The sequence below is a fragment of the Condylura cristata genome, unplaced genomic scaffold (genome assembly GCF_000260355.1).
Source record: "Condylura cristata isolate star-nosed mole 26May11 unplaced genomic scaffold, ConCri1.0 scaffold00001, whole genome shotgun sequence".
In the NCBI taxonomy this organism is placed as follows: domain Eukaryota; kingdom Metazoa; phylum Chordata; class Mammalia; order Eulipotyphla; family Talpidae; genus Condylura; species Condylura cristata.
The window spans coordinates 79,876,744-79,899,480 of record NW_004567102.1 but is presented as its reverse complement, the minus strand read 5'-3'; the positions used below and the strand labels follow the sequence as shown (position 1 = coordinate 79,899,480).

Below are 22,737 nucleotides of genomic sequence, written 5' to 3'. Positions count from 1 at the left end.
AGTAATGGAAATTAGTAAAATGCTATTTATGGGATGATAAGCAATAAATACTGCATATTTTGAGGAATACTATCAGCTATCAACATAGTTCTTTGCTCCTTCCCTCTTCTGGGCTAAAACTTCTTGAAAGGGCTGTCTATACTTACGTGTCCTCATTTCCTCCTTCCTAATCTCTTTTTAAATGGACACCAATCCAGGCCTTTGTAGTTTTTTCCCCACTGCCTATACTTATCAAATCTTCAAAGTTGTCACAGACCTTCAAATTGTTAAACCTACAGTTAGTCCTTAGTCCTCATCTGAACAGGCATCTCTGCAGTTTATGAGCAGTAAACCACTCACTGAATCTTTAAACTGCTTCTTCACTTGATTTTGAATTAAACCTTTGGTTTTCCTCCCTTCCATTGGTGGCTTTTCTTTGTAGTTTCTCTGCCTTTTATAGACACTCAAATGCTGGTGGACTATGGAGTTCAGATTGAGGGTTTATACCTTTTCAAGATAATCATAACCAAACACACTTACAAACAGAAGCTTGTAACTTCATGTTTCCAATCCTGAGGAAATGCTGTCCCTTGAGTTCCAGATTAATACTGGTAGCAGTCTGTTTGACATTATCATTTTGGAAAGCTAAAATCCACTTCCAATGGAAGTAATAGGTCTATCCAAAACAACCCCTAAACAGTCTTTCCATTTTATTGGTACCACAAGCTGAAAGTTCTTTTACATCTGTGTCTAATTCATAATCAAGTCTTATTGACTGAATCTGCAAAAATATCCTGAATCTGATCACTTTGTCCCTGCCCCCCATTACTGCTCTTATCCAAGCCCATCATAATGCACCCACAGTACTTAAGTGTTACCAAAGTTTCTCAACTGCTTTCACCTCTTTTATTCCCCCTCCCACTCCAACAAGCAGAGTGATCTTTCTCTGCAACCAGAGCAATCATTGCCTCCTCGAAATCCTACAACACAAGGCCCCTGGCTGGCTAACTCCAATTAGAACAATCTCTTTGTTCCCTCAGTTTTGGTTATGAGAAGCCAATCTCATTCCTCCCTTAGGGTTTTAGATTGGCTGCTCCTTCTGCCTGATACACCTTCCCTTCAGATATGAGGCTCCTTCTCTTACTTTTTGTTTAGATCTCTGGTCAAATACACATCTTCAGATAGAGCTTCCCCTGACCAACCTCTCTAGCTAAAATAATATCACATATCTGTATTCCCCCAACCCCATCACATCCTTATACTCTGCTTTTTCTTCACAGCATTAATATCTGACATATGTTTATGTTAGCTCCACAGACTTTGAAGTTCAAGGACTTTGAACTTCACTGATGAATACCCAGGATCTAGGTTAAAGATGCAGTATTTGCTTGATGAAATGAAGGCTTTACAGTACTGTTTCTTCAGATTATTTTGCTTTTAAGACATATCTCAAATGACAGATCTTGCACAATTTGAGGGTGAGACAAATAGATTTTCAGTCTAATTCAGGACCACCTTTATTATTATATAATAGAGGATGAATTGTGAAAATAATGGTCAATTATATTATTAAAACACACACAGATACAGAAGTCTCTAAAGTTCTTTGAAAGGTTCTCATCGTATTAGCTCACTGTCCCAGTAAAGACTGTCACGTGTGCTTCCATTTTGTGGTCATCATTGACGTGTTGGCAGCAAAATGTTCCTTCCCTTTCTGTGACTTTTGGTTGGTGCAAGAACTGTAAAGAGCAATTCCATAAACGCTCTCCTCTTCACAGAAAGATTTTGTCTTCTTCTCTTGCCTAACAGCTGAAACCAGGTCTCAAACCATGGCTAATCCATGCTTATCTGAAAGGATGATGAAGCTCAGGTTGTGGAAAGAAACACTAACAAAGAACAGCTTTGCAACAGCTTCCTGTCCAGACTGACAGGAAGAAATATCCACCTGAGCACCATACTGCAAAAATAACCTTGAACCCAATGCCAGGTTTTACCAAGTAGGAAAGGGAAGCATAGGAAGAAAAAACAGATGATGCATGAATAAAATAATCTTATATACAACTTTCACTAAGAACTGCTAAAAGTGGAAAAATAAGACTATCAGGTACACAAATAAGAAAACTGTTCAAATGTACAATTATATTTTAGGGGTCCACTTCCTGCAATGGCTAAATAGTTCTTGGACAAACTCCCTCAAAATAACAACTATTTACCAGAAGGCAAAATATAAAAAACTATTTGAAGGCAGAAACAGCAACAGGTGTGTGTGTACTTGGGGCAGGGAAGAAAAGGAAGCTTGCACTCAGAAGGGAATTACACTGAGTGCATTTCCACTTTAGTGTTTAGCCAGAGAGCAGACCCCAGTCAGTGTTGTGTAGCTACAACTACACAGGTAGTCAATGCATAAAGAAATCCTGTAGCTTCCTTACTTAATGAACCAAAGTGCAGACAGCATAACCACAACAGCTGAAAGACAAGTGATGAATTCACAGGAGAAACGCAAGTTCTATGAATAAATGAGTAAATCTGCACACTTTTCTGATTCACAAAGTACTTTTAAGTGTTATTTCATAATGGTGATACATTCTAAGAAACATACTGTGAGGCTATTTTGTAATTACGCAAGTATCATGGCAATACACTTACACAAACCTAGGTGGTATCACCTACCATATACTCTGCTGACTATACACCTAGGCTCTACTCACCATCACACACATCATCATTGACCAAAACATTCTTGCACGGTGCATGCTTCTACACATATGTAAGAGTACAAGAAGTTGGTCAAGGCTAAAATAACAAAAGTGACATTTCAGAGTTTGTCATTTTGATCTCAGTCACATTAGCAAAAAATCAAGTAAACTAGCAAACCAATCAACCAAACATCAGTTCTTATTGGAGGAACACAATAGAATTCAGGTTCTGTCATGTGCTCGTCAGAATGCCCAATTAGGCCTTCCCTGGTGGTGCAACAGGTTAAAGCACAGATCTATGAAGCTAGTCACAGCCACTGCAGCATGAGTTCGATCCCTGGTCAGGGAGGTGACCCACATGGGCACAGCAGACTTCTGTCTCAACCGCTGCTCCCCTCAGCAGTATATTTCAGTTAATCTTCCTGTTTTGCTCCCCATTCTGTCTCTAGTAAATCCTCCACTGTCCCTGCACCTTTGGTCTGTACCCCAGTTCTAGGTGCATAAATAAATCAATCTTTAAAAACAAACCAACCAGAATATCCAAGATAAAATCCAAAATTATTACACATAACAGGATAAGCTGACCTGCATTCCAGCAAAAAAGGCAATGAAGGAAGACCAAATCCAAAATGACCCATATTATTAAATTACCACATGAAGTTTTTCTAAAAGCAGCCATTTTAAGCATTTTCAAGGATGTGAAGACAAATGTACTTGGATTTTCTCATCAAATGCAAAATCAGGGAGTGAAAAATAAAATGTATCAAACAGCAAAATTTACTAAATGGTCTTAACTGTAAACCGGAAATGACAGAAGAGCTAGTGGAACTGAGACAAAGTAATAAATTCCTATCTGAAGGACAAAGAATAAAAAAGGTTGGGATAGAAGAACTGAATCTGTAGGAGGGTACATGCTAATTTAATTGTAACAGGCTATCCAGAAGAAAAGGGGGAAAAGAGTAGAGCAGAAAAAAATAGATGAAAAAATAGTGGGGAAAAATTTCTACAGATCAAGACCATTTGATCAGCTCCCTGGCCATCTTGGCAGATCCACTTGGTTGAATTATTCTGCACCTAAGACAGGAAGGAAGATGTGGCTGCAAAGATGGAAAGTCACTGGAGTTGATCAACTAACTGTAGTCTCTAGTTCCTATGAAAGTGGAAAATATGAGATGAAAATGATCAGACAAGCATAGCTGGTCATCCAACAACTGGCCAGTCTTGAGGAAATCTGAAATGGAGTACTACATAAGGTGTCCAAAACTGGAGTCCATCTCTGTGTGGCAAGCACAATGAGTTGGGCATACTGGAGAGAAGGCACTCTGCTGTCACCAGTTCAGGTGATTCTGATGTCATCAGAGGCATGTCAGAGCAGACTGACGAAAGGTAAATCATACCTTTTTCTTTTATATAGTTTTTTACATCATTCTTCATTTTTGTACAATGTATCCTTTTTCATTTTGGTTGTAATCCATGTGGATTATACCAATTCACCCCTGTGCCATCACCTTAGTCCCTCCCTTGTGTTCTGCCCACCCGTGTTTTGATCATATTCCCCACCCCCCACTGCAGAAAGTCTCTGGTTTATAGGTGTCTGTTGATTTTGATTTGTACTTTACTGTAATTACTCACCGCCCCCCCAACCCTTATATTCCTCCTAAAAGTGAAACCATCTGGCATTTTTCTTTTTTCTTTCTGGTTTTTTTCACTGAGCTCTATCCATGTTGCTGCAAATGGCATGAGTTTATCTTCTTTGATTGCTGAGTAATATTCCACTGTGTACCACATCTTTTTGATCCAGTCATCTGTTTTCATACTACATTTTCTTTAAGAAATCTGGGAAATGTTTTATAAACAACAAAAAGAAGATTTTGATCAGAAAAAATAAGCAAAGCTAAAAAAGAAAAGTCAAACAACCCCTACACAGACAATAGTGAAACTGCTGAAAATCAAGAAAAAATCTTGAAAGCATTAAATGCTAAGGTGGTGGATAATTGAGGATAGTCCAATTTTGAATACTCCTATTTAACTGCCTCATAAATTCCCACATTTTGATAACACCTGTAAATCTGTTGCTTTCCTTTGTGTTTTTAATCTGGACACTCTGGTCTTTTCTGTCAGGACAGTTAAATAGTTGTGTTAACTGGTTAACACAAAACAGGGGATCAACAATTTGAATAAATGCTGACTTTTCATCACAAACAACGGAGGGCAGAGATATAAACTGACATTAAGTGCTCAAAAGGGATAACAAATTATTTTATATCCAACAAAAATATAATTAAATAACAAGGCAAAGTAACTATTTTAAAATGCATTTTTTTGTTGTTGAATAAGTTTTATAATTAACTAACATTACTGAAAGAAATAAAGAGGCACTTAATTTCAAAGGAAAACTTTATAACTTAACCTGACAATTATTTCTAATAAAAATATTTTAATAAAAATATTACATATTTTCTATGATAAGCTGCAAAATCACACTTTACAGAAATGGTTCTAGCATTAAGTATCACCAGCTAAAATAATCTAGGTACATTCATTTCTCAAGGTTTCTAAATAGTAGAGTACATATAATACCACAGAATCTAACAGTAAATATACTAGAGGTTTATAAATGTGCCATACTTCTTCCTGTCTTAAAAGAATAGGCAGACAATTTATTTCTGATTTCTCAACACTAATAATTACAACAAGGCATCATACTAAATATTAACTAATGGTTCACTTAGACTTTAAGCTATGCTAGTTAGCAAATCTTTGTATTCATCATATTTATTATGGTGAATTTTTCCAGGACCATGAGAATATAACACAACTATGTAACAGTACTGGCAGAAAGATCATAGTATCCACATTAAAAATAAAAACAAAGAAAAGCAATAGATTTATAGGTGTGATCAAAATGTGTGCATTTATGAGGTAGCTAGATAAAGAGTATTCAAAATTGGACTTTCCTCATTTATCCACCATCCTAGCATTTAAGGAGCCTAGCATGCAACACATACCAAACTGGAGAGAAAAATATGAGTGTCAATGCAAATCATAAAAATTCTGGGATTAAAGACACATTAACAAGGTGTGGCATCATAAATCTGAAGAGATGTGAACCTAAACCGCAGTGTGTTAAGTTAAAAGTAAACCAACATTACTACATAAAAACTAACACAGTTTCAAGAAAAGACACATCAACAGGAATTCATCATTTAAAGGGCTGTTCTAACTTGTTTGCCCCCTTCTGCTACCAAATCTGCTACCTGGCATCTCTCATCATTTTTTCCCGTCACTTACACATTACTCAAAAACAGACTGGAGGGAAACATGGTACCTATTGTAAACACAGAAAAATTGCTGAGCTGTGATCAAGAAAAAAGCAAAGCACCACAAAGACCAATGAAATTTTGAGGTGTGAGCGTCAGAGTTAACAGGTCACTGAAGTATTTAAATAGGTCACAGATGGGGAAGGTAACAAGATCAAGAATCATGTATATACGGAGAAAAGCTGCCAGGAATATATGAGAAGACAAGTTAGAAAACTCCTGCTGCGGTCTAACCAGGAAATGGTAATACTGTAGTTTGCAACTGCAGAGATAACAATGGAGACTGAGGAGAAGAAAAATCTTAATGGATATTTAGAAAGAAAAAGTAAAACTTGGCAATGGATTTGGTATTAGGGTAAAAAAGGAGGTATTAAGGTTGATTTCTTATTCATTCAACTGGATGGCAATTCCCTCAATGAACATGAACAATGGAAAGATCTCAGGTACAAAGAAGTTTATTACAGGTTTACAATATAGGTATATTATAAGCTGAATCTGAGTGCCTTTAAAACATTAAGCCAGAGATACCATAGAGGGAGCTGGATGTGTGAGTCTGGAATTCAGGAGAGATCTCGGCTGTTGATGAATATTCGAAGACATCTTTGGTATGGACATTAATTAAAACCTGAGTGTAGATAAGACAGTCCTACCATATTACCTAAGAGCATTTCAAGAAATATATTCCTGGCTTTATTACATAGGAAACATTATACAGTCATTACTAATTTTGTTCCTAAAGGGAACAAAACAGTGTATCTAAAATTTGATTTTAAAAGGATGTTCAGGAAAAAATTTGAAATACTCTATAATGAAAACTTACAATAATTTTTTGAAGAAAACACAGTTTATAAAGCCAAATGGTAATAATTTTCCTGCCTTGATTTCCATCTCTGATCTTGCTCTCTAGATACCCTCTGTCAACATGACTGTTTCCCACATTCCTATATAAGGTGATTATAACGTTAGTCTTGATTTTTTCCAATTTACACATTATGGGAAATGAAGATTTAGCTTTTTGACTCAGTTCTTGAGTTGTTTTACATAAACTATATAAGTAGTATATGTAATTCTTTTCCGCTCCTCTGTGTGCTCACTTCACAATTTTTACTTAAATCCATAGCTAGTATTTGTATTTTTTTTTCCTGAAAATACTGTTAGTGTAGCCACTTAATCTTTATGAGGGATGGACTTTCTCCAAGGTCTTTTCCCACACTAACATTCTGGGAAGAAGACTCTGCATTTTCTTTTTTTAAAGATTTATTTATTCATACAGAACTGGGGTACAGGCCAGAGATGTGGAGGGTGAGAGGATTCACCAGAGTCAGAGCGGGGAGCAGAACAGGCAGATCAAGGAAGTCCACTGCTGAGGGGAGCAGTGGGCGGGTCAGGAGCGGTCTGCGCACCATGTGGATCTCCTCCGGGGCAGGAGGGAATGGAACTCATGTGGAAGTGGCTTTAGCTTCTTAGTGCTGTGCTTTAACCTGCTGCGCCACCAGGGAGGGCCCTGTATTTTCTTTCTTTTTTTTAAAAAAAAAAACAAAAAAACTGAGGTGCAATTGACATAAACTGCGTGTTCTTAAAAACAAACAAAGAAAAAAAAAAAAAAAAAAACTATAGGATATTAATCATAGTGACCAAAAACTGGCTTCCCATCAAGTCCAATAAACAAAAAAACTTTTGTAATTCTAACCCAAGGGGAAAGGAGGAGAAAAGGGAAGGGAGGGAGGTGAGGGAGACATTACTATTTACCACTGAAGCCACCGCTTTAGATGGAAGTATTACTTTTTAAAAACAAACTACCTTGATGAAATATTAAAAAAGCAATCAATGACCCAATACAAAACAATACCAGAGAGATATGGTACAGTCTGTCAAAGATTGGGGCTAACTGCTCCTTACCAGAAGGAACCATACATAAATGGAGAAAAGTAAATTCCCAGAGATTGAACTTTTAAAATAAAAGGAGTAGTTGGCAATGTACCTTGAATAAACTACTTATAGATACATAATTTAAATTGTTGACAGTCAAAGTATAGGCTTCTAGAAGTCTTATTTAAAATAAACGAATAAATTAAATACCACCCTGACACATGGCTAAACTTTCCTAGAGAAAGAATTTCCCTAGTAGAATTTAAAGAAATAGTATTTTACTTTAGCCAAGTGTTTCTCAAGTTTTCTCATTAAAGAACACATTGCTAGTTAAAACAGATAGCCTAACATTGCTAATCATTCACATTGTAGGTAGTTTCATTTAATTAGATAATGTATATAAAAACATTATTTGACACAAGGTATGTCTGCATCAGTATAAAACCTAGAACTCTGTAATTTGTGCTCATTTATTTATGAAATTTAATCTGCTACTTCCTTGCAGTGTCTTCCTGGGCAAATAATTTAACTTATGTACCTCAGCTTCTTCACTTATAGAACAGTAATAACTTAGTAGCCACCTGGTGATAGCCACCTTCAAGAGGAACAGTGGGGAGCTGCTTCCGAGGAGGCAGCACTCCTAGGCAACTTGATGGTAGAAGGTGGAGCTTTTCAGTCTATCCCATAATACTTGAAGCTGGAGTGTAAGCTATTAAATTGAGGAGCTGATGGGAAACAGGGGCCCAGCTGGGACCTGGGCAGCTAAAATCCTTGCAGTTTTTGCAGTTAAAATGCTCACAAGGAGGGTATCTGTGGAACAGCAAATCTGCCTTGTTGGTTTCAAGTAATAATAAGTTTTACTTATTATTTGATGGTTTCTGATCTTACACTCTTTAATTAATTTTGTATTAACTTGTATATAATGTGAGATAGTGGTCTAGTTTTATTCTTTTGGTGCATGTAGCTGTCTAGTTTTCCCATCATCATTCGTTGAGATCTTCCATTCGCCGATGTATAATCTAGGCACCTGATATAGATTAACTGTGTATGCGTGTGTATATGTTTATTTCTGGGCTCTAAGTTCTATTACACCGGTCTCTGTTTTTAGTATGATATCATATTGTTTTGATTACTATAGCTTTGTAGGACAGCCTGAAGCCTATTCAGGATCTTTTGTGATTCCTTATAAAATTTAGTAATAACTGTCCTACTTCTATGAAGAGTCTCACTGAAACTTTGATAGGGATTGCACTGAAACTGTTCAATGGGTAAGCAGCCATTTTAACAATGCTGTTTCTTGCAATCCATGAGTAAGGAACACCTTTCCATTTCTTTGATTATTTCTTTTAAACAATGTTTTGCACAGGTCCTTCACTGCTTTTGTTAAGGTTACTCATAGGTATTTAATTCTTTGTGATAGTATAGTAAGTGGGATTGTTTTATTTCACCCTCTTCTAGTTTGTTGTTTGAATATAGGAAAATAATTGATTTTTGGTAAACTGATTTTGTAGCCTGTCACCTTACTGTGAAACTATTGTTTCTAATAATTTTTTTTACTAGCATATTTAGGGTTTTCTATGTACATTATTATGTCACCTGCAAACAGTGATAGTTTTACTACTCCTTTCCCAATATGAATTCCTTTTATCTTACTTTTGCCTGAGTGCCCAATACTAAGTTGGATAAGGGTAGTGAAAATAGACATCTTTGTCTTCTATACCTAATCTTAGAAAAAAAGCTTTCTCTGAGCACAGTGTTAGTTCTATGTTTGTTATATAGGGCCTTTATTGTGTTGTGCTATCTTCCTTTTAATTCCCATTTTTGAGTTTTTTATTTATATAAATGGATGCTGAGTCTTATCAAATGCTTTCTCTGCATCTAGTGGTATGACCACATGATTTTTTAAATCTTTCCTTTTGTTGATGGTAAATTATACTTACTTATTTTTGAATGCCGAACCATGCTTGTGCTGCTGAAATAAACCCTATTGGGTCAGGATGTAAAAGCTGGATGGACTGTTTATTTGATTTTCCAAGTTTGTTGAGATTTTTGCATCTATTTTCACTAGGGACTTTGGGTGTGTAATTTTTTTTGGTATGTGTGTGTGATGTCTTGTTTGCTTTTGGTATCAGAGTAATACTAGTCTTATAAAATGTGTTTGGAAGCATTCCCTCTTAATTTTTTGGAAAATCTAGAGGAGAACAAGTGTCAGTATATCTTTGAAGAGGTGGAAAAAAAATTTAAGGAAATAACAAAAACTAGAACAGAAATAAACAAAACAGAAATCAAAAACATTCACTGATCCAAATGACCAATGAAATTAAAAGCTGGTTTTTTGAAAAAATAAACAGAATAGACAAACCTCGATTTAGACTCAGAAAGAAGGAAGAAAACTCTAATAAGTAGAATCAGAAATGAAAGAGAAGTTACAAAATAGACATCTCAGAAATACAAAGGATCATAAATGATTATTTTGAGAATCTATAAATCATTAAATTGAATAACCTAAAACAAACGGACAAATTCTTAAATATGCCACCTTCCAAGACTGACTAAAAAATAGAAAGTAATCACAATCTTTCAAAAACAAACAAAAACCCAGGGCCATTCAGTTTCACTAGTGAGTTTTTCCAAACCTTCAAAGCTGGAGTGATTAACTTTAAAATAACTTACAAATGTCATTAACTTAACAGGAAACATTTCAAAATTGTTTTTTAACATCACATTACTGGAATTATATTTCTTGGAGGATGGTGTTACAACTATTAAGGCAAGCAACTGTTCCACCCCCAATCTATGATGCCAAGTTATTTTTGAAATAAATAAGAATCACAGCTATGTAATCTTAAAAATCTAAAATTTAAACACTATCATCACTTAAGGTTAAAAACAAGGTAACTATAAACCGTTATTGCCTAAATGTTAGCATGTAGCTTTAGCTGTAATATTCAATTATTTTACACATACAGTTACTTGTATAAATAACAAACATACAAAATCAGTTATCCACATGCTACTTAAAGTTAGCCATCACGCCCAAATCTGGGGTTATTTAACAGCTTGAAGGGAATAGAGAACTATGTTATCAGAAAATGGACTTTTCTATTTTACAAGCTTATAAGAATTAATTTTGTGTAAAAATATTAATACTAAGTAACATAATAATCCATACTACCTCCTCTTAAAAAGAAAACTTCCCAAGTTTTTTACTGCATTCATTGCTTCAAGTCCATGTATGCCAACCATTTCTTACAGTTAAAAAGCGTACAAGTATAAGTTCTTCTAAAAAGAATGTGCAAGTTAGTCACACTTGGCAATTTATGTATTGTGGTTTTGTGGTGAGTACTACCATTTTCTAAGGATCAAGAAAAGTGCAATAAATCTGAGACTGAACTTTTGTAATTCATCAAAACATTATATGTAACTACCGTGTGTGCATTTTCCAATTCATATCTCATTATTTTCCAATACAGTAGGGCTTTAAGACAGAAACATAACTACCTTTCAGTGCCCCTTTGCACTGTAATTTCTGGAAAATACATCCTGTGCATAAATATCATATTTAAAAGAAAACAGGAGCTAAATATATGTTCCTATTTATGGGCAAAGAGTAAAAAGGGAGAAAAAATAAAAAAGGCTTAGTTTTCATCTTACATCAACCATGAACATCTGGAATGAAGCAATAAACTTAATGACATGTGAAAATTAAAGGAATTTTGTTAAAACACTAATTGAAATTTTTTTGATGGGGGGGAAAAAAGAAAGAGCCAAAGCAGTATAAGGTAGGATGGTGAGAGGGAAAATCCACTGAGAACCGATACTTAACTTTATACTGTTAATGAGGGCTAAAGACATTAAAAGTAATAAAATCAGGTATCTACACTCAAATGTAACAGAAACTATATTTCAATGGAAAACAAACACATCAAAAAATAAATATAAAAGCTGAGTTGTCATAGATATAAAGAGGGGCCAGCCAATTCTGAGTAAAGAGGAAGATTTAAGGAAAAGATTCATTCAATAAAGTCACACCTAAGCTGGATCTTAGAGGGTGAAAACGTGTTCATAGGGTGGGCAGATGAGTGAGAAAGACTTCTTCAGGTACAAATCCACAGATGTACGTAGTTGCCTGGGAAAAGAATTAAAGAAACAAAGCTTGTGAAACACAAGTAGCTGGCTAGTGTGAAAATGCAGAGAGTGAGACTAACGGGAGAATACAATGAAAGGTAAGGCCGAAGGACAGGCAGGTGAGGGCACATCACTGACAGCACGTCACTGACAGCGTGCTGCTCTCCTTCATCATGCATGCTGCAGCCCACAGGTCAGCAAAAACAACATGCCCTCACCTTTTCAGTTCGCATCACTTCACTCTATATTCTCGGCCCTGCAGGTCAAGTTATATCAGGCATTTTGAAATTACTTTTGGTTGATAAATTGGTAGTTTAATTAAAATGATCAGGTCTGGAACAAATAAGAACATCCTTATGTAATTTTGATACTATTTACAACTAATGTATGAATTAAACAATGCTTGTCAATATAATTTAACATTATCTATACTCTTCTCATCCTAAGTAAGACTTTCATAAATGAGGGCTTTTATTTTCCTAACCTTATAGCAAGACAAAAACAACAAAAGAAATTTTCCCTAAGGGGAGAATGGAAATGCTGGATGCCTTGGCTATTAGTAGAGATCATGTAAGCACTCAGCAGCTACATTTTTTCCCAAGCCCTTTAATATACTGTCACACCTACATTGATTTGAAGAATGTCAGGGAGTGGTACAAGCTTGAAACCCCTCCCAACTTCTTTTGAATGTTTTATTCACAGATGTGTGACTCACAGCAATAAAATAAGACATTAATGATGAAACCTTAGAAAAACTAAACCCCATCAAGTAAAAATGAAAGAGAAAAAAATAAACTAAGAATACAGAAAATCATGAGCAGTCAAATATGCTGGCAGGGATGTTTTTGATATAATAAAAAACATAAGAGAACAGTAATAAACAAAACACCTATGTGCTAATCCCAAAGCATGATTAAATTATTTAGAATACAGAGCTGCTGAGAAATGCAGTAATTCTTATTATGTGAAAGAAACAGAATTGCAGAAAATGATTTTGTGCCATTCCATCAAATCCCTGAGGTGGGCGCCCCTTTGCTCAGTAATATTCATTTAAAGTGGATAATCCATAATCCATAACGGCAGTCAAAAGGAAAAGGTGTCTAAAACGATTTAGGTACTTAAATACAGGTAAGGCAGGAGAAATTTTATAAACGATGGTGGGATGAGCTAAGTCTTTAGGGATGAATAGTAAAAGCCTTACAGGATATCAGTGGTAAATGTTTATCTTGAGGAAAAGGCCATGAAAGAAGATAAATATTAAGAATTATAAATATAGTGCTGTACGGAAATAAGAGAAGATGGAGAAAACAGTTAAAAATGTAAAGATTTCTGGTAATATGAGAGTTAAATCTAAGAAAATTCTTCTGGTCCAGAACTTTTCCCACCATCTGGCTTGCCTTCATTTCTAGGGTCCATTCACAAACACAGGCCACTATGTGACAGGCAATGAGCTCTAAATATGCAAAGATAAATATAGTCCATGTTTTTGAGAAGACTATATAATACAGTAGAATTCAGATTTACACTGAACGTCTTTATACTGAACTAGTTGTGATCTCAATCTACCCTCCCCACATGCTAAGCAGGCAGGGCAACTATTACACCATTTTTTCTTTTTAACTGAAGAGGATCACAGAGAGAACTATTCAGAGATCTCTCCAAAGTTCCAGCTACATCAATAGCAGGTATGTATTCTAAGTCAGCAATTCTCAATTATGGAGTTGCACCATTCATTCCTACTGCAATCAGCTGTGAGGTGGGTTGAATGAAATTTGTTATGATACTAAAGGCCAGAATTTTCTCTAGTTCCATAAAGCACCTCCAATCTAGAGAACACTTTTAAGAGGAAAACACAATTATGGTCAACTCAGTGTATATTACTAAAAACAACCCGAATGTCCATTGAAGACACTGAGGAAAGCTAATTCAAAATGACCAAGTTGTACTCATAACTGTTTAAAAAGAGTTAGAGTTGTAGGAAAAGTTTTCTGTTACGATTTTAAGCTTAAAAATACTCCAATAAACATAATGCCCTTACAGTATCTAGATATAATAAGTGGAAAGACACATATTTCTCTGAGTTTATACAATGTAATCACTGATTTCAGAACTTTCTCTGGGTCAAGTTCTGTGCTGACTCTAAATGTTTAACACTGTTGTTTGAATTACTTCTCACAATATTCCTGAAGCTAGGATTAAATAAGAAATTGCAGGCAAAACTGTATACACACCATGCCTGAAACATAATAAATACTATCTCTTAATTGGTATCTCAAGTCAAGCTTTAAACTACAGCCAGCTTTTCAAAAGGCCCAATGGCTTAAGGGTGTCAAAAAGCCAAGCAATCTTTAATGGATTCTTGTTACCTACTAAAACCAACTTCCTTCACCTGACCTGGCATAGTTGCATCTCCTATTACATCCCTCTACCTTACTCTTCTCTAGGCCTAATGAACTGTTCATAATTTTTAGACTATATTATATACTTTCACTTTCATAATGTAGAAATACCCTGAGACTGTCTCAAAGAAGTCTATCCTTCAAGCTTGGTCCAGTACAAATACAATGTTTTCTTGTAATAAAGTTGATTCTCTCTGGTAATCTCAAGTACTGCTCACATCTGTACCATGACACCTCTTTTTACATTACTTGTCAGATCACAGAAAGGAAGGTTCATTCACTTCTACACCCTACTGTTTTAGCATGGTGTTTTATATGCAATTTGCAATCAAAGATGCAGAAAAATTTCACCATTACTAATAGTCTATGATAATTATTGATGACTTAAAGTCCCAATGCAACTATCAATTCACTTAACAGAGGCAAGAATCCTATGATAAAATCTGCTAGTAACTCTTTTTCTAGTCCTAATTCAAACACTCACAACTCTTCCAATAACAAAAATGCATCATCATTAATGCTGATTAAACTGGCAGACATTTAAGCTGTAACATTATACATAAACATTGGAGGAAGATATATAAAGCACAAGCTAGAATATTAGAGTATTTCCTTTGTTTAATTTTGGGTAATTTCCACCCAATCTGAATTGAATTTTAAAATTAAAAGATATTCAAAATCACTTTAATGTATTGTTTATATACACATACACACAAATTGGTAAAAGCAACAACTGTTCTTAAAAGTTAATTGCCCTCAATCTTCTAAGCATTCATAAGTAATTTTCTCTTGTTTAAAATCTACAGTAGCATAAACATCATTTTTTTTTGCTGTGTTTTTATATTCCAGGACAATTCCAACTATTTATGACTTTCTTGTCTAGTTTCTTCTGTGCAAACAAGTAAAAATATAGCAAGCATCAATTAAATTTACATTTAAAGTATAAGTTCTTCAGGTAAAAGTGTTATGTATCATTTACCCAGTAATCTTTCTTATTAACTCTTTATGTAAAGGTATTCATAGTTGGGGGATCTCAGGATGGAGAAATACTTTCATTCACTGAATTCCCTATACTTCCTGTACATTTACAGGGCTTCTTAACTGAATAGCTTTTCAAAGGGATTTTTTTCTGAAATTGTTTTTGCATTAGCTTGCTACAACTGGCAAACAAATTAAATTAGAAAAAATCAGGCAAAAGGTATGTTAAAGTCAATACTAGTCGCATGTTACCTAGGTGTTAGGGATGTTACTGTACTGTAAAGCAAGATGATTACAGGTTTTGAGAGTAAAGTTGGTTATTATAGATTCCAGAGTAAGGCATTACACAGGCTAAGCTTGACTAGGGCCATGGACTTTAGCATACCTGGAAATAGAAAAATTCAAATTGTAGCTGTTCTTGACTGGCCCATTGCCATTTTTGCAGCTTACAAATTTTTAATTAAGTAACTGCAGTGAGCTCATCTCTACTGGATACTTCTTTTCCAGGGCAGGTCCAGGTACTGGGTCTGGAGCCTTGAAAGCAGAAGAGAAACTGGAGTAAACTAGGGGTAGGCAGAAAGAGAAACTTGACCAGATAACATTTTGAGATCTAATAGCAGTGAGGCAGTCCCCAATGTCTCTCACACAAAATACTCTAAAGTAGAAAAGTATCACTTAAATTACAAGTTACCACAGGATACTACTTACATTACTTAAGTCATTGTCTTAATCTACCCAACTCTACTCCCAAATACAGAAAATAAAACAGCAGTCTTTATGAACTCTCTAATGCTTTTAGCAACAGACTGTTCAACACAAAACGGCAGAATATGATAGAAAAGAGAAAAACAACAGTAAGTCCAATTTCATTGGTAAAACTGGAATTGTAAATCCTAATTTTCAGGTCATTTTGCTTTTTTTTTTTTTTAAATCTGATTTCCACTAATCTTCTAACTGCTCCTGTAATTTCCTATGACCAGTTATCTTAGGTTTCTTAAGAAATGCTTTACATACATCCAAGCAATGAGTTGAATTTCAAGTTCCAATTTTTAAAAATACTTGGTAATTCTTAAAGAGGGAGGCAAAGAACAGCTCATAAAATGTGGTTCTTAACCACACTGGAAACTCTTTTTTTCCACTACCAAAATAGATTCAAGTGATTAAAAAAATTGTTGGGTCCATATTTAAAATAAAACAAAAACTTACAACTACAGAGATTACAGATGTGGTAGGACATTAAAAAATTAAAAGTTGTCATACTAATTTAGATTACCAAGGCCTGGAAATAACGCCCTTATGCTTGGTGAGTTGGCACTTTTCAGCGTTCCTCTAAGAAATGAATTCCATAGCAGTCAAAATATTTGAATTCTCTGCTGCTGTCAAATGATGGAAGATTGTAAGTAACTATAACAGGACACACACACACTCACACACACCCCAAAACAGTAAAGGATTCAAAGAATTCAACCTCCCATCATTTCTAGTAACTAGTTAACACTGTAACACAAAATAGAATGAAAGTAATTTTTAAGAAAAATGTAAACTTTTCATCATTTGTGATGGCATGTTGTAGGGAAAATTTCTGGGAGATAGAGATCTAGATTCAACTCTGGTTTCAGAAAGGCATCCAACTAAAACTCTTCTATGTTAAAAGGGTCGATACACTCTCCCTTCATCACTGGGTTGTTATAAACACCAGTCTGGTACACAGCAGGTATTCAATACATTCAATACAATTTTCTGCATTATTAAAGGACAAAACACATTTTTTAGACATATGCATATCTTTGGTCTTCATTTTCATAAATACTAAAGTAATAACTATGTGACAAGTGTTAAGTTTAGATAGCTCAATTGCATGACATCCTAAGAGCTATAACCTATTTATCAACACTGACTTAAGAATAGCTACAAGGCACATATGTGACAAAGCTTAATTCTCAGAGTGGACGATGAGAAAAATATAACAGTTTATATTTAGATATAAAGAGTATTAGTGGTAAACAAGACTTTTAATAATTTTCCCTACAAATAAGGGAAAAATCTTTAACACACCCCTTCTTAGAAGTTATAGGTCTAGATGATGATGTTTTTTAAAAAAACAAAAGAAATAACTATATCATATGGCTTAGTCTTTAAGTCAGGAAATGTGTTAAGCATAAAGAAAAGCCTTACATTGGGCAAAAGTTTTCTTTCTACTGATAGAACAGTGGGTTCCACACAAAATTATTATTTACTAAATATGGCTGAAAGATCAGATTATAACTTCCCTGGCATTACTAAGCAATAGAGTAAGTATCATAAGCCACAGGAATTAAAAAAAAATTTTTTTCCCCTTAAAGTTACCCTAAATGCTGCAACTTTTATTTCAAAATAGTTTTTTTAAAATTACCATGGAAAATGGGTTACAATTAATTAGGGATAATGGTAGGTCTATGTATTCCCCAGGAAGAAATAAAAAAAGCATTTAAGAATGAGAATTCTCACTTATTAAACCATATGAATTTGGGTTTTCCTACTGTTTGATCAAACCATTAATTTCGTTTTCACTTTATACTAGCTATAAAGTAATGTTTCTTAGTTGATCTTTGGATTTTTCCAGATATACAATGTCATATACTAATAATAATGAATTAGCCTCCTCTCTTTCAATAATCACACCTCCTATTTTGTTCTTTGTTCTAATTACATTGGACAAGATTTCTGAGACAATGTTATGTAACAGTAATTCTAGCCAGAACTTTGATTCATGACTTTAAAAAGAAATTTAGTATCTCACTGAAAATAAAAATAGAAACTGTGTATTTTATCATTTCTAATAACATAAAATGCTGGCTTCCAGTCGGTCTGTTGGGGACACTCATTTAAGTCTTAGTTCACTAAGGATTCTTATTAGAAATAAATGTTGATTTCTCCCTTTTTGGTATCACTAAAGATACTTACACCCCTCATCTACTAATATCAAGTTATAATATATTCTAGGGGTGAACCTAACTTGGTTACAATATTATTTGTTAATGTAATGCTAAATTCCATTTGACACTATCATTAGGATTTTTCAAAATCAACTTTTGTGAGTCTGGCATATAGTCTTTTATGCTTATATTTTATCAGGTCATGCTGGCTTTGGGACAGACTGGGAAACTTACCTTTGTTCTGAAATAGTTACCTGGTCTTACCGTTTTAAAAAGTACAAAAGTAAAACCTCTTGGATATGGGTTTGTTTTTTTTGTAGGGAATAGTCTCTTAAGACTAGCATTTTCATTTGTGCTCCAGATCCTACCTCCTCCCCCGTTTCCTTGAAGAAACCAACCCACTTTCTTTCAATCTCTACTTTCAATCAATGAGCATGTTTAAGTATTGTCATCTTAAACATACACACATACACACTTATGGCAGGATTTTTTGGTATCACTCACATCTTGTCACTAAGTATTTATTTAAAATGTTACTTTATTCAAGGCACTGAAGAAACAGGATGAACTGCAGTTCCTCCCACAACACCTACTCATAATTCAGTAAGAAATACAGACAGGCATAAAAAGAAATGCACTAGCAATGTAAGGAGTGCTGTGCTAGGCCAATCCTTCTTACCATTCAGGCTCGCTAGCCTTCTCTACTGAGCCCACAGCTTTGTTTTAACCTGTATTTAAGTTTCCTCCCTTAGTAGTAGTTTTAATTTAATTAGTAAATCTAATCTCTCCAGGATCTAGAGAGATCCTTTTTGTGATTACTTAGGTTCACCGCATATTTTAAATTTTATTAGGCCCTTTTCAATCCATTATATTATTTCACTCAATTATTTGATCAATAATTTACTGATGATCAAATCTCCCATAGTCGGCAGAGAAAGGGACAGAAATGTATTTGTGGCTTTCTAACTCCAGATCCACTGTTTATTCCTTTATGCTATACTGACTACTGACTTGAAAGAGTGCTGATTATTTGCTTTTTAACAACTTTTTATGTCAACACTATACAGATTTTTCTGGTTTCCTAGAATCCTTATTTATGTTTTTTCTTAATGTTTGTAAAAATAATGTAAAAGTGAAGTTGCAACATTCATTCTCTCAATTTGTTACTCTGGCATTTCATTTACAGTTACAGTATAATTTAAGGAGAAGCTTCTATAATTTAAGTTATAATTTGAGTTTTTATTCTCCCTAGGGAAACGTAAACATTCAGAATTATAGAATTTGATGTTGAAAGGAACCTTAGAGATTATCTACTTCAGAGTCTTTATTTAATTGAAGAAAAAGCTCAAATCATACAAGTCAACAGCAGAATTGAAGTAAAAGTCTAAAGCAAAATTTGCCCTTTAAACTTATGAGTCATAAAGTAAATGCATATCTTTACATTGTAAAGTAAGAAAATTTTAAGAGTCATTATTGGACCTTATTTCATTTTTGTTAAAGACCTCACTTAGAAGAAATTTCGACAAGGGCCCTCCTTGGTGGTGCAATAGGTCAGAGCACAGCACTACAAAGCTATCTGCAGCACTGTAGCATGAGTTCAACTCCCAACCACAGAGGTGACCCGCATGGCGTGGCAGACCTCTCCTGTCTTGCCCACTGCTCCCCTGAGCAATATATTTCAGTCAATCTTCCTGTTTGGTTCCCCACTGTGTCTCTGATGAATCCTTTTACTACACCCCTTTCCCCACTGCATGTCTGGCCCTGGACCCCAGTTCTTGTATGCATCAATAAATCTTTGAAAATAAAATTCTGACAATGTATGAGTTCATATATCATTGTTTTTAAAATCCTAGAATGCCAATAAAACACAAAAAACCTATTCAAAACTATATCCATACATTAATTATCTAGTTCCCAGATTTTTAAAGTGAAATGAGAATTACAATCACACTACAACCTATGTTAAAATGTTTTCCAAGTCTATAAGGCAGAAACAGATATCTCTAGACTGCTTCTGTAAAGCATTTACAACTGTGCCTGGCACACTTATAAACATTCAAAACATGTCAGCTCTCACTGCTACTGCAACACAGATCAGTTCTGGCCATACAGAAGGGAATCCTATTTGGGGACAAGTACTTCACTCCACTCCTTCAATCTATCAGGTTTTGTTCCACAAGCAGGACACACCCCTTAGGTATCTAAGAACACCTTTGCAACACCCCTAAGCAGAAGTATTAACATCAGTTAGCAGGTTCTGAAGATTTATATAGGTCATTTTAAAAGGAAATTTTACATTCAAACTCTTCTCAAACTGTAAGCTCACTTACCTATGATATGGAATACATGAAAACTATAAGAGAATGTTACATGGAAAATGATTTTTTCCTTTTAAAGGCACTTAAATTTAAACTTAAAGCTCTTCCTCTTTCTTTCTCAATCTTCCCATTTTTATCAAAAAAAGCGATTCTTTCTTTTTAGCTAAAGTTACCTAAACTCTTCCCTTGCCTTTCTTTACCTTTCTCAACCTCTTTAAATCTCATCCTTCTCATTATAAACATTCTTCAAAACACAACTCCTAGAACTTTCCTCTTTGTATATCAGTCAATATAGTCCACAATTGCTTCCATACATAGTACTGAGATTCAAAACATTCTGAAAAAACTTCTTTTTCAGGAAGAATTCATATCAAAACTCATATGGTAGTAACAAAAGTCAGCTTTGAATTGATATGAGGTTATCTTAGCTTAACTTCCTACTACCTGAAGATTTCATAGTTTTTAATTATAGATTGATGCCTTAGACTTTACTGAGGGCATTAATATTACACAGCATACACACCATGTTACCTTTCCAAAATTCAAATTTCAAATTACAAAAATACAGCCTCAGATTTTCACATAAAATATAGTAAATCATGTAATATTGTTACAAGAATCCTACTTTATAAGCCTTTTTCTTATCTGAAAGTAACTTTCAGATACTTCCCTTAATGCTACTCCATGCATTTCAGCCACATTTACAAACAATCCTGTAAATTCTATTTTTCAAATACCTTAAGAATGGCAATTCTAATCCACTTCTACTACCACCACACTATTTCTTATTATCCAGTATGTAAAATAATCAATGAGATCCTTAGTTCCCTGACACTAAAATCTCACTTGGTCTATCAAAGTTTAGAGTGAAAAACAAAGTAATGCTCCTATATGGGCACTTTAAATATTTCACTTCTTTGTATAAGAACTGGAAAAAACATAAAATAAGATGGTAAGGAAAATTATGGGATCATAAACGAATTTTTGTTATCTTTTAAATGATGAGCAAAGAAGAGGTTTTTTCCTAAAAGGTTGATACATTTTTTAAATATTTCTAAATTAGCACATTTACTTGCAATTAAAATAAAACACAGACAAAATTTTTACTAGGCTCCTTTTGTGCATATCACTTCAGGTAAACTCCTTAGTGTGGGTTTCTATTAGAAATCCAATAGAAACCAACTCCTTTGATTTCCATGAGACCCAGTGACATGACTTGAAGAAAGTTACAGATTCCCTCCAGAGTGGTTATAAATATAAAACACAGTACTCGGGATTACAAATTAAGTCAATTTTACAGAAAGTATTAAAAAATGACCAATTTTAAATGCATTAAATAAAAATTTTTAGATGATTGCAAAGAAATTCAACTTTATTAAAACATAATTATCAAGTATTTTTAAAAATTCATTATTTATGATCTATTAGTATATATTTTTCACTAGCACACAATAAAATCTAGAAAGGGTTAAATAACAACTATATTGGTGAAGTAGTAATTTACATAAATTATAGTCAGAGATATCCACAACTGTACAATCATATGAAAGTATCTGTGTTTTTCTATTAGTAGTAAGTCACAGGCACTGTAAATGCTACTGAGCTATAGTGACCTTAAACATATACTAAACAGGTACATCTGAGTGAAGACAAAAAGATGTGTTTTTTTCCTCATCTAATAACATGGTACCCTAATCTGAATTCTATCCACAGATCCTTTCAGGAACATGGAACACAAAGTAAAACTCCCGTAACAAAATCCAGCTACCTTTAAATCCCAAACCTATAGATCCAGTCAAGATCCAAGTCCTGAAATATTCAACACCACTTTCTGTCCTAACTCAGCCACTGCCCTTGCTTAGACAGCCACTTTCCCTCTTTGACACTTACCCCAAATCTTCAACTACCTTTCAAAACCAATTCAAGTTTCATCTTTCTCATGTATCCTTTTTCAACTGCTTCAGCCTACATGGAGCTCTGTATTCCCTGAACTCCTAAAGTACCTGTGGGTCAATGCTTCAATGATCCAATAAACTCTTATAATTCTACCACTGTCTCTCTTCATCTAACTTAGCTATTAAGATTCCTAGGTACATGGGCTCTATAAGTTTGTGTATAGGATACTGGTTTCTTTA

The 22,737-nt window shown here is 34.5% G+C and overlaps 1 protein-coding gene across 3 annotated transcripts in view; it reads right to left on the bottom strand.

Moving 5' to 3' along the window:
* Window positions 1-15,881, bottom strand: part of TAB2 (TGF-beta activated kinase 1/MAP3K7 binding protein 2) — a 48,063-nt gene extending 32,182 nt beyond the window's left edge. For 2 of the 3 annotated variants that reach the window (XM_012723466.1, XM_012723469.1), the window contains exon 1: window positions 15,755-15,881. The gene's annotated coding sequence lies outside the window, so the exon portion shown is untranslated. Of the gene's footprint in view, window positions 1-12,210; window positions 12,272-15,754 lie in introns of those variants that run through there. The other variant, XM_012723468.1, reaches the window with a different exon arrangement.
* Window positions 15,882-22,737: the final 6,856 nt, after the last annotated feature.